This window comes from Falco biarmicus, chromosome 8, assembly GCF_023638135.1.
Source record: "Falco biarmicus isolate bFalBia1 chromosome 8, bFalBia1.pri, whole genome shotgun sequence".
Classification (NCBI taxonomy): domain Eukaryota; kingdom Metazoa; phylum Chordata; class Aves; order Falconiformes; family Falconidae; genus Falco; species Falco biarmicus.
This window is the reverse complement of record NC_079295.1, coordinates 16,414,875-16,432,875: the sequence shown is the minus strand read 5'-3', so window position 1 is coordinate 16,432,875 and position 18,001 is coordinate 16,414,875. Positions and strand designations below refer to the sequence as shown.

The following is an 18,001-nucleotide window of genomic DNA, read 5'->3' as shown; positions in this document are numbered from 1 at the left end:
CAGCAGGATCACCCTGTTCACCATCAGCCTTTACTCCATGAGGTTAGCCTGAGTAGCTGCTGTGAGACCAACTTACCCCTGCCTTTGGGACGCGCAGCATGCACCAGCCACTGCACTCAGAGTCTGGGGCTGGATTTCACAGCTCACGAGTCTCTGTAGTCCTTGCCCAGCCTTAAAGCTGATGGAGCTCTTAGGCAGGGTCACACTTTGACTGAACTGGCCTTAGCACAAAGATGGCCCTTATTAAACAGCCATACGAATAATAAAAACTTTTGGTTAGTTACCAGACCTAGACAACACATTCAGCTCCCACAGAGCACTCTCTTCTCCACACATGCAAACACTGTAATTTGTATTATGCCAATTCAGTAATGGATCATTTAGTAATCATTCATTAACTGAAACACTCATGTACAACAGCAGCATAGCATCTCATCTCTGCACTTTCAGAAACCCGCAAGAGATGATTAGAAAGGCCCTGAGCCCTCAGAAAAGAGTCTGGGAATGCCTTTGTTTTGAAGGGAACTAAAGACCAATCATTTCCCTGAAATGCTCAGCCTGTTCTGAATGCCTGTTTAAATCAAATACAGATAAGCTCTACTCCTTTCTGCAGAGCTGTATGCCTGCTCAGACACAGAGAAAAGAATGTTGCAACGTAAGTGCATGCACATCTCCACATAAACCAAACCCCACACCCAGGTCTGTGATCAGCTGGGTGCCCCAGAGGACGAGGAGGTATTTTAACAATGCTGCAGCTTGTTGGTAGAGAAAGAAGGGGAGGAAGTGGAGAAGGCATGGGAGGCAGAAAAAGAAGAACAGATTTTTCATCATAAGGATGACATTTACAAATACCATTCCCTTTGGGTGAGGTTACGTTTAAGCTAGACAGCTCAGACAATATTAAAACTGAGATGAGGCTTTATTTCTGAAGTGCTTTTCTTCTGCGGAACCTGAAACGCTTTCAGAGAAGCATGAATTAAGCCTTACAGCAGCAGTGTGTATGAAGCAATGATTATTCCCCATTTAGTAGATGGGGTATAAAAATGCAAAGAGGTCACGTGAGTGGTTCAAGGGCGTACAGGAAGTCTGTGGCACAGCACAGAAATAGAATCCAGACCTCTTGACTCCTAGACTTGTACTTTAACCACAAACTCATCCTTCTTCCCTTAAATATTCAAGAAGTTGAAAGCCACACAGCATCAACAAGTCAAAGATCTGAGCGATGCTTGCCTTAGATTTTGTAAGTATATACCTAAAATAGTATACGCATAGACAGGAAAAGATAATTACCTGGGGCATTACATAGTAAGTGTAGTATAAACGGCAAATTTGTTTTCTTCCTTGGTGTGCTGCTGAAGTAGGACTCCCTCAGTTCATTCTTGTTCCCAGCTGGGAGAGGATTTCAGGAAATGGAGTTGGGAGAGGACAGTTAGTGCGTGTTTGTTGACCTGGACCTTTCTTACTTCAATCAATGTGATATTTACAAGAAAAATAAATAAATACATGTAAGTGTTTTGCACTCTGATAAAGATGACACTACAAGGAGCATGCAGAAGCAAAGGATAAGCTTTTTTGTCTGTAGTAAAAGCTTCTACAGGGTTTAAAAAATGATGTTAAATTATTACAGAAAGAAACAACAAATAAGCCTGGAAAGATTGTTGCTTGTTGTGTTTAAATGGAGGCATGGCAGAAAAAATTACCGATTTCTGAAGTGTAATTCTTCAGTGTTAAACAGGAAAGGCTACTCTCCAGAGAGATTTCTAAAATGAAAAGTTGCTGTGTTGTCACTGGTTAATGCTTAAAATCTGCCTTCTGGGTTCAATTCACCAACTTAAAGCATCATACAAAGAAGGCAATTTTAGACAAGTCTAACCTTCTTTCATGACTAAGGGAAAACTACCCAGTCATGTTTTCCGGTGTTCAGTCACCATGCAAGTTTGTGTGACACTGGCTATTTACTTTTGGTCTGAAACAAGGCCCTTCACAGAGACTGGTATGTGCTCTTTACTGAGATATCATTGGATTCCAAGACACAGCTGCATCTCCAGTACTGTTAGTCTGGTTGAAGGGCATTAGTCTCAAAACCAGGGAGACCCAGAAAACATTTGCCTCCCTGAAGGGGTTCGTCTTGGGTGAGGACTAGTAACAGTAAATTAAAAGAAAGAGAAAAAGGAGAGCCATCTTCCTTTTCTTTTGTTTTGTTTTCTAGCTCTGGTATTGAAGGCCTATTTGTCTGAATGCATGTGTGCATTCTTGATTTCTACCCTCACTGTTTTACAGTGGTACTTTAAAAAACACTTAATAGATTCCTTTTAATTGCCCAGCTCCCTTAGTAAGCAGCCTACTGCACTCAGCAATTGAAACACCAAATTAAACAAGACATCAATACTTTAAAAGCAGTGCTTCAGCTCAGAGATAAGCAGAAAATAACTTATTTCTGGGCAGGTCCTTGGACCTGGAAGAACTGCTGTTCATACAGGGCCAAAGACAGACCTGCTTTTTGCCTCATTCCAAAGGAAAGGAGACTTGTGGGTGGGCTGGCGTGGGAGTCCAGTCCAAGCATTTTGTTTGGATGCCAGCCTTCCTCCCTACACTGAAGCAGTTGCTGTTTTTGCCTATATATGCAACAACATATGGACCAACAAATGCAAAGGAAAGAGAATCAGCATGAGACCAAGCTACCAGAACAGCTACATCCATTAGACATCTCCCCAGAGCAGAATTGCCACCCTTCATTAAGCCATGGCCATTACTTGCTATTATTACTGAGTTTATACTGCTTCATTGGGGTTTTCCCAGTTGTACAGGAACACAATGACTAAGGATTTGCTGGGGGATGGGTTAGATTAATTTTCAAGTCAGAACTAATCTATTCTACGCAGACAGGCAGTTGAGGAAAATTTGTATTACAGAGAAAATGCACAGTCAGATACATTCAGGCAGAAGCCAACAAAATGAAAACTCATGCATCACTGACCTCTGAAATTTTGTCCCTTTTCAAAGCCCCATCCTGACACTACACTGTGTGATTTCAGCGCTGTACCCTAGTTGTGCTTGTTCTGTAGACTGCAGGTTAGAGAAGAGTGCCTTTTTGCTGCTCAGTCATCCATACCTTCAAGCTTGATGCTCATTATAGTCCTGCAAGCAGGTCAACCTCTAAGCTAGGATCCCTTGCAGTCTAATGGCAACGTGAACGACTGGATTTACTCATGAGATGTTACTGGAAACCGACAGAAGTAATTTGTACAGAGAAGTAATCTGCCCAGGCAAAATAAATACAGAGCTGAATCTTTGTACGAAACTCATTGCAAACCTGAAACAAGCTTTTTGTCATATGCTATCTGTTGTTAATTAGGCAAAATACAGTGCAGGGCAGGTTTTCTAAATAGCGTGTATTTGTCTCTGTTTTACAGATAAAATTCTGTGGCTCCAAAATGGACTAGCATTTCACAAACCTGAACTGACAATAAAGAAAGAGACTGAAGACATACAAAGAATGGTCTATGTTTACAGCATTAAAGGATATGTTCTTGCAGTGCTGTGACTCTAATCACTAAGGTGCTGAAAAGCCAAAGGAATTCTCTTGCTGCATGGGTCTGCACTTGCACCAAGAAAATGATTATATTGGAGTGTGTCACATCAGTGTACTCACAGGCAGCATCAAATAGGGAGAAAAGGTCATGCTGTATCTGATTCAAAACTGGTAGAAAATAGTACCTTGAAGATCCCCGCTGCGCTCAGCAGCAGAGGGCTGAGTAATTAAATGGAACACAACAGCACTCTGACATACATTAATTCCCCTGATAGTTATTTCTGTTGTTTGGTGCAGTACCAAAAGGACAGGAAGAACAGTGATAATTTTCTGTGGGATTTTTATTTTTCATCTTAGTAGCATAATCTCATTCTTTTTAAAGACACTTGATGAATTAACTTTGTAGGTAAAAGCCAGTGAATTACATTTCATTTCTGCCTTGCAGAATTAACAATAATTTTCCTCACGTTAGCCAGCCAGAAAAGTCTTCCTCAATATTGCCATCGGGCAATATTGTCTCCATATCATTTGCAGAAGTTGCAGAATAGCTAAAATATATCTGCTACCTATGATTTTCTTGATGCCTCCTATTACTTGTATTGCAATCGTGCCTAGGTGACCTGGCACAGGCTGCGTTCCTCTGGGCTGGCCAGTTCTTGACACAGAAACATCCTTGTCCAAAGAATTTGTGAGAAATGGAAGAAGAGAGAGTGAAGAAGACCACTGAGACTTTCAGGCCCAGCTCCTCAGACTTTTCCTTACCATGAAATGACACTGCAGTGTTTTTCTCTGTTACCATGGCATTCTGCAAACAACTCCAGCAGACTAGCTAGAAATGAAGTGGGCAAACCTCTAAAAGTTTGGCAGTTTGAATAAACGTCTGTGAGGATCTGGCTGGACTTGGGGACAGACTGTCCTTTGGAAAGAAACCACAGAAACTGGTAGAGACGCACCCCTTTCCTATGGGCCTCTGCGGAGTCTGGAGGAAAGGGTATGAGGCAAATAAGATCTATAACCAGAACAGTTGAGAGATGGGGGAGTGGCTGGAAAAAAGTGTCCCATGGTGAGGGGTCTTGTACAGTGCAGAAAGGTAGAAGGGATTAGAAAACAAAGAGATGAATGGAGGAGACCAGAGCAAGGTGCTCTCTATTCCACAAAGAAGAGCAGGATGCATATTATAGATCATGTATGATCACAGTCATGGGCGTCACAGGGAACCTCTTGGAAGGCTTCCAGGCCTGAGGTCTTGGAGGAGGGCATGTTCTCCTGAAACATATTACCAGCTGCAAAAGAAGCAGGAACCACAGAGCTGTAAACTGAAGATACTAATAATCTGCACTCTGGGCAGAATTATAGGAGTTCATTTAGGAAACTACTGGGAGCAGAAAGAAGCAGAGTGAACCCTGCTAGACCATTAAGTCATAAAGAGCTGGAGCTGTCTGCCTTTCCCAAGACTATTCTTACTTCTGTTCCTAAAGCTTCCTGTCACAGGTTATGTGAGAGTTTAAGTCAGCCTCTTGGGTTGGGATGGGCATTTTTTTCCTGAATAAGCAGTACATACAATAATACGTATATTGCTTCAGGTAATGCCTCCCTTTCCAGGAAGCAGTGCTGTTCAGAAGGGACACACAGTGATCACAGGGATGGCGAGGCCATTGGCCAGCCTCCTCTCCTGGGTGACTTGGCTGAATGTGGCAGGGTGTTGGATGCCTTGCATCTGTGTGTTCCCGTTCTGATGCTATTATGTACGCATCCCAGGCTCAGCTGAGGCTGCCAGCAGGAATAACCCAAAATGCCACGACAATGACTGTTTTGTTGGTTTTTATGGAACTGAATCCCAGGAGTACTGGAAATCTTCAAATACAGCTTTTTCCCATAAAAAGAAACTTCCAGATGCATGAGCTCTGAGTGTTTGTGAACAAGCAATGTTTGGCTAGTAAGCTTGCTCTTTTGATGTCTGCCACTTGTCATCTGATTTATAATAAATAGGTAATAAGTTGCTAAATACCATAGTAACTCGTGAGAACATTAATGCATGATTTGCTGGTAAAAGGGTGTATAATTTCATTGAAGGCCACCACCAACCTGACCACATATATTAGCAGGGTTTCCTTCTCTGGATAGATTGTTCTTGAATAAAACTTCCAAAACTGAGAGCAGTCCTTACTAAAAACTTTCATGGGTTTGACCAGCCAGTGAGCAAGTGCTATGATGCTCAAAACTACGTGTGATGTGTAGTATGTTAATTTTACCAGACAGTCAAGGAACCTCCTTTTATGTTAAATATTTCAAAGAAAAACAGGTCATTTGTTCCACAGGTGGCAGGATGCTGTGCGCAAGTATTCTCCCTCCATTTATGAACTTACAGTAAGGCAAAGGACTTCACCTGCAAAGATCCACAAAGCTTTACAAGTGCCATATCTGCTCACTGTGATGTGTTATTAGCTTTCCAATGGCTATAGAAAAAGGGGCATGAGGGGATCGTGATCCTAAGCAGGATATGTACACCACCTAAACTGCTCAAGATCGATATCTTGGTCTAGTTAAAACCCTCCAGCACTAGAGATGGAAACCTGTGGTCAGTCTGATGCTCTGCTTGAGTACTCTTGCATTTAGAAAGCTTTTCCTAATGCTGAAGCCTTGCTTACTGCAGTGCAATGCCATCACTACTTGCCTTGCCTATGACAGACATGGAGGACACGTGATTTCCTTCCTCTTTGCAGGAGTCTTTTGTGTACTCAGTGACTGCTATTCTCCATTCAGTCCGCTCTTCTCTGAGTGAACATGCACCCTTCAATCCTTTCCAGACTTCTGCCTGGTCCAACCCCACTCCTCACCTCCTTGCAGCTGGGCACAACTTTCTGGCTACACAGTGCCCCAGCCACCACTTGCTACTCTGGCTAAGGCACTAGCAGAACCAAGCTGATGGATGACTTCACATAACTTTCAGTCTAGTCTCCCAGTTTGTGCAGTGTGGTCATTGCCCTTTTCATGATATTAGTGATTTGTGTTTAGCTTGTGATCCATGAATGGGTCCTTACAGACCTTCTCCTTTTCTTCTGCAAACCTGCTATCTCACCTGTGCTCATACTTGTGCTGCAGACTGCTCCTGCATGGCTAGTGAACCTTGTACTTTATGCTTTTTATGTAAGACCAGTTCTACAGTTTGTTCATTTTTTACCATTCAGAACCTAGCCCCCAACAAGCCTGCATTCCCTCCCACCTAGGGCTGTATGGCCATTTGAAAAGCAGACTCTGTTCATCATCCAAGTTATTAATGAAAGTAACAAACAGTGCCAAGCCAGACCAGACTCCTGGGGAACTTGGAACCGAGGAGCTCAGTTTATCTTTCTATTTTGACAACAATTTGTCTGTAAGTACTAAGCCTTGTTTCCAATCAGTTTGATACTCACTTTTTATCTGGCCATATTTCTCTTTCTCGCTTACATAAAGCTCTGCCAAAAGCCTTATGAAAATCAAGATATATGGCATTTACTGCTTCTTCCTGTCAGCATGGTAAGGATTACCTCATCAAATGATGAAATTAGATGGTTTGACATGATCTGTTCTTCAGAAAGCCATGTTTTTTTCCTCTAGGTACTTATAAATAATGGCTTGAGTAATTTTTCCAGTATTTTTGCAGGGACTGAAATAAGCTGATCTCTCTAGAATGCTCAGACTCTTCTTTCTTCCTTTTTAAAATAGAAGTATAACTTTTGCCCTCTTCCCTTCTTTGATATCTCACTTTTCTTGAGAGAACCACAAATGGTGCTGAAATTACATCAGGTAATTCTCCAAGTATTCTGGACTGCAATTCATCCAGCCTAGTTAATTTGAATATAGTTGGCTTCTTTATGCCCTTTCCAATCCATTCTCCCCTCATACCAGGTGCAGATCATGCTGCTTTGCTGTGGTGTCAGTTACATTGGTTACCACCAGCGGCTGGCTCCTGAAGCCCCCAATACAAAACCAGCACATGGCTTTCTCAGTAACATTTTCCCTTTTTGTTTAGTAATTAGCCATTTCCCTGGGATTTGTTTTACTTTGAGTGTACATGCAGAAGTGTTTCTTGTTACCCTTTGGGGACTTTGCTCATGTTACCTCATTTTGTGCTCTTGCTTCTGTATTTCCATCTTTCATGCTAGTGCCAAGCTTGTATACTTATTTCCAGTAACCCTCTAGTTTCTTAATACTGATTTCCTCTTTCTTAGCAGCCTTTCCCTTACATCTGCCCAGAGCAGGATCCTCCCAACCACATCTCCAAACATTTGAAAATATGCCTTCTTGAGATCTATACTCTTTATTTTGCTGTCTTCCTTCTCCTTTGATTTCCAAAGGAAGGCCATGGAAGATGGAAGCAGTTAGGTCCCCTGAAAACGAGACTTTAACTATGTTTTTATGATTTTGATCACAAGGCCAGCATTTTAACTGTACAACAAGAAGAGCTCTAGGCCTCCTGTTTCTTCAGCATTACTGCAGAGACGTTTTCTGCCAGACTGCGTTACAGTGCGGATGCCTCTCAAGCTTTCTTATCTGTGCATGGTATCTGATACAAGCTGCAGAGTGCTCTGTGACAGTTTTCAAAAATTGGCAGCATCTCCAGCTTCTAGAGCTTCTTGTGCTTCTAGGCACCATCAGGAGCAAACAGTCTCATACCATCAGGGTTTTCACAAAAGCTGCAGAGACAGCTGATTGTGTTACCCCAAAACGCATTTGGTCTTGCTGGGAAACATACAACTGTCTCCATGGGTTTTTCACTACACCCACTGCAGTGCATTTACCCAGGTATAAATCACCCATGCCAACTGCCCACAGTGTAGTGCAACAGTATCTTTCTGTAATCGTATTTCATTTGCATACATGTGCTACCTAAGAGCAAGGATGGCTTTGAAAATTTAGATGACAAACTAGAGAAGACTTGCATGTGTGCCCTGTGGAGAAAGGGCACACTTAGAAGGCTTTAGGCCTTATGGTTTCAAAAGCCAAACGTAGAATATTTTTCAGGTTCTGAACCATTTGGATTAGAAAACGATCTCAAGCTGTTCAGCTGGTTCCTACTCCTACGATATGTGAGATGATATGTCTGAAAGTCATCAGAATTCAGCCTGTCTCTGTCTTGAACAATAGCGATGCTGACGGAACAACCACAAATGAAATAACAAATCAACAAGCTAATCTACATCCTTCCAGCATCACTTCCTAAAATGTGATGTAACCACATAAGCATACCACAGCCTATACCTTACATGTCACACAAAACCTGAGCACCTGCAAACATCAGGGAGTGCAGACCTAAAGTTAAAATTTGTGGCTTTACATTAATGGAAGAACACATACATCTCTTGCCTTGCTTTCATGTTCTGTCCAGAACTAGAAGCAGGATTAGCTGGCCATTCCAAGAAAAAAAAAAAAAAAAAAAAAAAAAAGGGGGAAAAATAGAAAGAAAGAAAAAAAAAAGGCAAAAAAGATTTATAACATTTCTGACCAAGATGGAATAGAGCAGACACCAAAATGTGGGGAGACAGTCTTCTCACATCGTCCACAGTCCAGGCTTACCAGATTAACAGGATTCAACAGGTCAAATAATGAGCTGGTATGAAATCCTGGCCCAATGAAATTCATGGCAAAACTCCCATTGATTTTTCTGGGGCTTGAATTTCAGTCTGGCCAAACTGTTTCCAAACGCTGACCTTTTCTAGAAAGCAGCAAATGTCATGCAGCGTTTTTTACATTAATATATTCATATTTAGTAGACAAACTGGAATGGTTTGGGGCAAGGAAATATACATGGGGTGACTTTGCTGCCAGGTCAAAATGGGCTCTGGAAGACACTGTCCCCACCATAGGTGAAAGTGTTGACAAAGGAGTACTCTGCAGTGCAGGCAGATAGTAACCAAGTAAGGTGCTCTGTGGAGCTACAGATTTGGGCATGAGAGTTATGTTATTCTCAGCAAGATGTAATGAACTCAAATGCTAATCAGCAACAGAAGAGTTTTCCCTGTTGTGCAGCTTAACAGAGGTTGATGCTGTTTGGAAGAGATGAGTTGGGTTTTCTGGAACTTCAGCATACCCAGCGACAGCACCTGGGCCCCTGATGGTTTGCTCTCTCCCAGCAGCTTAGCTGACGATCACTGCTCTCCTTCAGTGGATGGGACAGTAACAGACAGGCATTCCCAGCATGGGTGCAACCAGGGTCTTGACTGTGGAGTCGCTGCTTCTGCTTTGAAATCTAGGCTGCTGTCTTAAAACAGTACATTCAGCTGATGACAGCTGAACAATATACTCCACCTTCGGCTGCCTGTTCGTGCCTGACTTGTGTACGGTGTGTGCTCCTCTCGCTTCCTGCCAGTGTTTACAGCCAGGCTGCAGCAAGAACTCAAGTGCCTCTGTGCTGTCTCCTGCTCTCCACACCTTTGTGGAGAGCCTGTCCACACCTTTGCTTCTGCCTGTCCAGAACTGATGTTGGCTCTAGAGCTCTGATATTAGCTTAGGTTCAATGCATTATTTTAAGCTAATGAGCAAATGAAAACTAGCATAACCTATCCCCAAGGATGAAAGGAAGAGCCAAGAGCAGATGTTGAAATATCAAAGTGATGATGTCAGTTAAACCTCTTTTACAAAACAGTCAAGTGGAAAGACTGAAAAGGAAGGTTGCACTTTTCCTCCAATACAGGTCAAATAAAGAGCTAAACACTCCTTCTCCTTCCATCACTGCAGTACTACTAAAGATTGTGCTTTTTCAAATAGTTTCCCTGATATAGCTGAAGACATTTACCTTCTTTATACAGGTTTATTGGCCTCACACTATTAATCCCCTCTAGGCATTCAGAAAGAGGAATCCATTTCTACTAACTTTATTAGTGCAATGTAATTTTCCCAGACCCAGAGCTGAATAATTATGTTAATAAGTGATACATTCAATTTAGTCCATTTTTTCCTACTTGTGATTTGACCATCACATCATCCTGACTTCTATGTTTGTAGGATTAATTGTAAATATTCACCGAACAGATTATACAAACACATTTCAGTCAATGAGTTTTTTGCAGACCAATGTCTTTGAAAACACCCAATTTATTTTGTACCCTTGAAGGTATGTGGTTGGTTGCCTAATTGACATGCCATCGTTTCTGACAGAGAAACCAAAATTTTTAAAATAGGAGAATAATGATGGAAGCCTATCAGTTATCTGAACCAATAATATTGCCCCTGTATGATGATCCTACAGATTAATACTAATCTGTGTTAAAAATTGTTTACAAAATTTTTAGGACTCACAAATAAATTGTTAAACTAACGGCTTAAATAAATATGACCCCTGGAAACCAGGAGTGAGATCTAATCATGAGAATAGTCACGAATCACTTCCTTCTAGTTCCAAGAGCTCTGCTGCTTATTAGTTTGCCTTTTATCTTGCAGGGCTGCTCTGTGAAAACCTCCAAGGATATTACATATAATACAAGACCCACATGCAACTAATCATGGAAATTTGACTAATACTAACTAAGGGAAATTCCACTGAATAGGCAAAATTTTATATAGAATAATGTGTTTTGTAAAAAACATTTACAAAATCACTTCTAGTTATGAAAGGAGGATTGAATTAATGTTTATCTTTGTGATATGCCACATGGACACTTTGGAGACTTGTGGGAATATTTCTTAACAAAAAATATGTGCAAGTACCTTAAGATGTAGAATTAGGGCTAATGGAGTCATCGGTAATAATCTGCTGAAGCCAAGGAAAAATGACACCAGAAAACCTTGTGTTTCTGAAGCATAAAAGTAAAAGCTCAGAAATTTAATAATGAACTCCAGGTTTATTGTAAAACCTTAGTGGATTTGGTGACAAAAATGTACTTTAATTTTTATAGACTGTCAGACTATCCTGGAATCAGCAAAACCAGAGTTTTTACATTGCTTTTAATAACCTGCAAAGCTTAGTGAGATATTAAAATTTGATTGTACTTCAATATCTTCTGAAAGATTATCCAGACAGCTGCAGTAAGCAATATGTAGCAGGACCTCTTCAGGGTCAAACTTGTGTATAGGATTATTCTGGTTTTATTAGAAAGGAATCCGTATGTATATGAGACAGCTGCAATGTGAAGTGGAAGCCCGTATACCTAGCTTTCTAATCTTAATAGTTGCCTACTGGCTCAGATACAAGTTTCCTAGGCAGTTCTAGCACGTTGTTCAGTTACCTAGCACACAGTGTTTGGTTATCAGTCAGTTTTGGGATAATCTCTGGTTTAAGGGCCAGGTTTAGCTCATAAGAACAATCATGCATCTGCAGTCCGCTGTCTCCCACGAGCCCTTTAGCACTGGTCATGCAGGTCAGCCATGTGATACACGCAGTCAAAGGACAGCGTGACCAGGCTGTGCACGTGCCTGTTAGTTCACACAATGAGGGATAAACCTGTGCCATTACTTGCCATTGGCATGTCTGGGGTACCAATACTTGTTGGCTCCATGTCCTAAGATACGTTAGAGGAGACACCTAAACATGCAGCACCTAGGTGGCTCCCTAATGGACTTTATGGCTTGCACCAGCAGACAGAGTAGACACCTCTGAAATCAAGCATGGAAATTTTTTTCTGCTTCTTGTGTGGATATGACTTCCAAAAAACCCATCATACAACTTCTTCTCCTCCTCTTTAAACAAGCAAGGATTCCTACCCTCTGAACGCATGAAGGCCTTTGTAAACAGCAAAATGGTTACTTTAAATTTCCCATTTAAAGGAATAGTTTAAAGGAATGATGACATGTTGAATGAAAGCAGAATTTCGTTTCTAAGAAAAAAATCCATTATAAAATTAATAAGTACTTGCCAGAATTCACTTGCATATTCAAATGACTAAGCAGATGCTTCCTACTGTGATTTGAAAAGGATCTCCTCCTGCTTTAGGCACTTTTCACAGTTAAGAATCAGGAATTTTGGTCCCTAGTTCCTGTGTGGAAATGTTTAAAACTCTTTCTAATATATTTAGGATGTTTTCCTATGCAGCCCAGCAGAAATATTTCCAGTGTGCTATGACTCAGTACTTTTTCTGAAGTGGCAGAAATACAGTGAAAAGTCTGTTTCTGATAGTATTTTGGCAGAAAACAACTCTGTGGGTTGGTGTTGGCAACACCACAGTCTAAGAATAGGGCACTTCTCAGGCAGAAAGTTGTTGAATTCGGACATAAACTGGGTTTGCCTAGGCGCAAAGAAGCCACTGTCTTCAGGGAAAGGAGTAATTTGGAAATGCTTGTCCTATAAGTCAGAGTGTATTAGTGTCTACCAAAACAATTATTTCCTGTGAGGGCTACTCAGAGTGAAGTAATCTGGAAGAACATATTCCATTGTACGAGCGAGGTCGCTGGGTAGCCCCTCTGACACTTCCTCAAAGGGGCTCTCATTGTATGGAGTGCTCTATTCTAGTTTCAATTGTTCATAAACATGAGTAATGCTTCCTTCCAAGTCTGTGTAAGAGGGAAGAACTGTAAATGGATGGTGCTCCACCGTACATGTACCATGCTGATAGCACTACCACTAAATTCACAAAATGTAGCAATGGGGTGAGACAAAAAGTAACACAAGGATGAGGAAGTGAAAGAGTTAAAGCATTTAAAAATTGGTTTGATCATGACAGCCTTAACTAATATTCTGAGCTGAGCCTGAGCTGTCCTGGTTCTGCTGAGCCCAGTGCAGGTGGAAGCATTTTCTCTAGCTAAGGCTTTACCCCTAGACACAGGCAATGCAGATTGTTCTCTACAAATAGAGGCGATGCAGACAGTTCCCTGGAAACCCCAGCTACAGCATTCCCTTACTACAGGTAACATTTGCCAAGTGACTCAAGTGTCTACACTGCCAGTTTGATTTCATTCTTATTTCACCCCAGGGCTCTGGTTTCCTGATTATCCATACTGTACGTGTGCTGCTTTTGGCAGCAATAATTTTGGTCAATTGTTTCTCTCCAAAAGGAAATGCTGGCACAGTTGGCAGACCAGCCAGCTCCAGGCAGAACATATTGGATGTATACCTCCCAGGCTTGGACTCCTGTTCCATGCAACTGCCATTCAGCACAGCCCCAGAAAGCCTTCCTCCCACAGCAGCCTTCTACAGACCCTCAGACCCTGCAGGACCTGTAACACTCCACCTTGCCCTCAGATAAGAAAACACAGGACTAGCAGGCAGAAATCTTCTTGATATTTAGGGGTCTGCGTAACTTCTCTGGACAGCTTCACTCCAACCAGGTCTGGAAGCTGTCTTTTTGCACAAAGTTGAATTCGGAATTTGTCTGCTCTAGATTTCTAGGCCTTAAGTTTTTTGGAAGATGCTTTCTCTTATTTAAAATTGCTTGTAATATTCCTGCAGTGTTCATTCACATCTTTTGTTTGCAGCAGGATAAAGGAGAGTGAAAGAAATTCTTTCCAAGAATGAGGCATTCTGAACTCCCTTATATACAGGACAACACTACTTTGTTGCCATTTCCTTCACGTCTTTACTGGCTATTATCCAACTTTTCCCATACCTCTCTCCTTAGGAAGGACAGGAGATCACTGGCCTGTCATTCACTGCAGAAATGGAAGAGCTAGTCCAGCTCCCTCCAGCTGCCTGCCAGCAGCTCTAAAAGAGAAGAGCTAAGGATTATTTTTGCAGGACCTCTTTTCCCTACCAGTCCCAAGCATTGGGTCCTCAGCTCAAGTAAACTGGAACCGTTTTGACAACTTCAATGGTAATACGCAGGAGTCTCACTCACCTTTTCTACCCAAGAGAAACAAGGAGCAGGCAGTGCAGTTAACAGAAACTATTCTCCCTCTAAGCTTAATCTGAAAAATCTTCTATCCCAGAACATTTAGCATGTATGTACTCACCTGTGGACTTAATTTCAGGTGTTCCTACCTAAACGTGACCCCTAATGAAGGAGCAGTCATATGTCACATTACAGGCAGGTGATAGATGGAGTTAATCACGGAGCTTTGAGCCATTCCCTCTCTATCCATTAATCCACCTCCTTTGAGACTTGTTCTAACAGTCCAAATCAGGAATAGGTACAACCATAAGAAATGGTTACAACTTTGAAACTTGGATAAGGTTTTTAACTTGAAAAGAGCCAGGAATGTACGTGTGAACTCCTGCCTCTTTCCCAAGAAACACTAATGAACAGCTTCTAGCTATCGGCATTCAAAATAATCAGCCTGTCATGGAAATGTTTATTTCCCCAAATAGGGGAGGCTTCCCTCAAGCTCTCTCTCAAATTTTTATGTGTTTGATGGTAGCGCTTAGTCCTGTATTAGTGACACATTTATGGGCTGCTACCTTGAGGGCTGGAAACAAAAATTTCACATCTTTCCAAAAAAGAAAGCTCCTTTTCCACTGTGACAATATTAAGCTCTGGCCCTGGAAGGCTTCTACGTACCAGACATCAGTTGTAACATTTTAAGGTACAGAAAACAAACTTTAATTTCCCTCTGAAGGAGTATATTGATTTTTCCCTTCCAGGCGTGGTGTTTGTACTTGTGGTATGAAGGCATCTGACTTCACAAAAGGAAGGGTGTGAAAATACTCACAACCCAGTAAAAATTCATTATTGTGCAAGGAAAATGACAATATAAAATGGAGGTTGTCAGAAAGCCGATCAGACCTTGGAAGCTAGAAGGCACAGGGCTACTTGTAGAGGTCCCTAGCTCTGCCACTAACCTGAGGTATGTCTTCAGGCATGTGTCTTCATCTTGCTGTGATTCCATTTCCCATCTGTAAAGTGAAGATAACAACATGTAAATTTATCTTCAGATGACAAATGCAACATAACTCCTTAGGGTTAGCTTACTGGTCACAGTAGGGGGTAAGTAACAGATAATTCATTGTCTCTCTAGTTAGAAATAACATGACTTTGTTAAACTTTTCCTGTCACCCCACTTCTGCATCTCTACAGTAGCTAGTTAAAGCACATTCTTCTTGTAATGAAGATGTGGAAAAACTCCTTCCATCTGTACCAAGTATGCATAGCACTATTCATAACAGATTATTACTTGCAGCAGCAATGGATGAATAAAGAAGTTTTAAAATTTGCAGTTGTAGGGAAGAAAGCATTTACTTTAGCAGTTGGCAACATATAAGCATGCAGAACAAGAAGAATAAAGCCTACTAGTTGCTCAAAATCTGTGTTACAATTCTTCCTGATGGGGAAGAAAGAGGAAGATTCTCTCAGACAACTGTTAAATTTAAGCTGTGTATGGAGTCGCAGCATAGTCCAGGGACTTAAAAGTTAATTGTCTACAGCAGTTAAATGTGAATTTTAGTGACCTGCTGTTCTCCCATTAGACTGGAGTCCTCAGGAATAAGTGAATGCTAGTATATTGTTGCAATTACACTTCTGGTATGCATGTACATTTTTATTTGCCTGATATCAGGACAAATAAACAATTTGGGAACAATTATGGCACTATGCAACTTCCAGTGATTTAAGTGAGACTTCATTTATTTTAAAATTAACTTCTAAACTATCCGCTTGTTTAATCATAACAAATGCGGAAGTTCTTTCTTGACTGTAACAGCTGAACACTTGGCTCAGTATTCTTTACTTCTTCATTCTTTAACATCAAGGCAAACTGGCAGCCTGCTTGGGATTTCTTGGGACTTTTTTAAAGATACCCAGATAATCCTCTGGGAAATCATACTAGATCATACCAACATTTCTCTAAAACTCAGGTCATAGCTCCTGTCAGTGCTTGGTTTTCTAACAGCAGGCATGAAAATGTAAAATCAAATACCTGGACTGTTATTTTATTTACATACTCCGATGAATAAAAAGGCCAAGTCCATAGTCTAGATTATTATGTACCCTGAAAACCCATTTATAAACCTCTTCTTTACTTATCTTAGACTGCAATTTCAGACATTTTGTGATGGGATGGAAACCTTCTTTTTCCTGAACATGGCCAAATTGCATTTTTAGCTCTTTCAGTGCTCTCACAGCTCTAGCTCCACTGAAATTATAATGTTAGTCTGGATTTCCATCACTGTGACATCAAGCAGAGCCTGTCTGCCAGCATACAGACAGACTCAGCAGACTGAAATCTGAATGGAAAATGGGGTAAGAATAGGAGTGAATGGTGCCTGAATCAAGGCTACTGCAGAATACCCTTGTGTAATGCTCGGGGTATAGAAGGAGAGATACTTAGAGGGGTGGGAGAATAATGAAAAATTAAGAGTGTGGGCATATCAGGGGTCATTTTCAGTTTTTTTTCCCCTAAATATACTTTCATGTGATTTGTCCTAAGTGCAAGACAGCTGAAAGCTATGATATCTTCTTCCCCTTCCCCTACGCACATGAGAACCTAGGCAACAGAAATAGATCATACATTGGAAGTGACAGTCAAGTATCTAAGTGATTGGAAATGAACTGTTTAAATCAGAGGAAGAGCTACAATTTGGAGAAGGAAAGGAGCCATACCCTTGGGAACACAATGATGATTTGTGCCCTTTTAAAACCCCAGAAAACCAAGAAGTGCAGATAAGCCAAAAGCTTTTTTTTGCCTTTTTTTTTTTTTTTTTTGGGGGGTGGGTGGGGGGGGATGGGGTGAACCCTTACTTCAGGGATCAAAGAAGAAACCATTAGGCAAAGCTAAAATCATGACTGAAGTACCAGAGGCTCTGGAAAGGGCAATACTGGTACCACTGTTCATCAGCACAGAGAGAAATGATACATCACAGCTTGGTCTCTAGGGCCATGGTGGGTAATTTCTCAGTGGCTTCTCTTCCCTTTCCTCTATCCCACCGGTCCTGTCCCTGTTAAAATCAGTGCCTTGGTCTGCCAACCATGGGAGAGGCACATGGAGGAGCAATAAGGGATAGAAGGGAATAAATGTGTCCATGGCCACACTGAAGAGTGCGCACAACATTCCCTCTTGGTTTTTGTTAGCGGTGCTCCTAGAGCAGAATCTTTTCCTTTTTCCACAGTCAGGTTTCCATCTGAATGGTGTCCCTTTGCCAACACATGCCAGTGAAATGAATGGCAGTAGCTTTGTCTCTGCAATATATTCTGTTAACTCTGTGATGAGGGCAGAACGCACTCAGACTGTATCCCAAATACAGAAAGGATCTGATGACCAGGATGCAGAAGCATGCAGCAGGCTTAAGAAACGTTAGGCAGGTTCAGTTACCTGAGCCAAAAGATGTGACAACAATGGTTTTCATTTCTGAGACAGGGCAGTTCAGCAAAAAGATACTGAACTTTGTAACTTTGTTGGGGGATTCTTACTTCAACTTAAGCTGAGACTATTTCATTGAGAACAGCAGGTACACTCATATGACTCAAAAAAGGTTTCAGGATATTTATCTAGAAACCACAAAAGTGGGCTAAGAAAGAGAATCTGACTTTTTATTCCTATTTTTTGAGTACAAAGAAATTCCAAAACTTTCAGTATTACAGTCAATTTACACCAATTACAAAACAAAAGAATAATGTTAAAACTCACAGA

General features: G+C 41.3%; 1 long non-coding RNA gene across 1 annotated transcript; it reads left to right on the top strand.

Moving 5' to 3' along the window:
- Positions 1 to 1,105: 1,105 nt before the first annotated feature.
- On the top strand, positions 1,106 to 5,544 carry LOC130154449 (uncharacterized). Its single transcript, XR_008823740.1, has 2 exons — positions 1,106 to 1,240; positions 3,414 to 5,544. It is a non-coding gene; the product is annotated as an uncharacterized LOC130154449 (long non-coding RNA).
- The last annotated feature ends 12,457 nt before the right edge of the window (positions 5,545 to 18,001 follow it).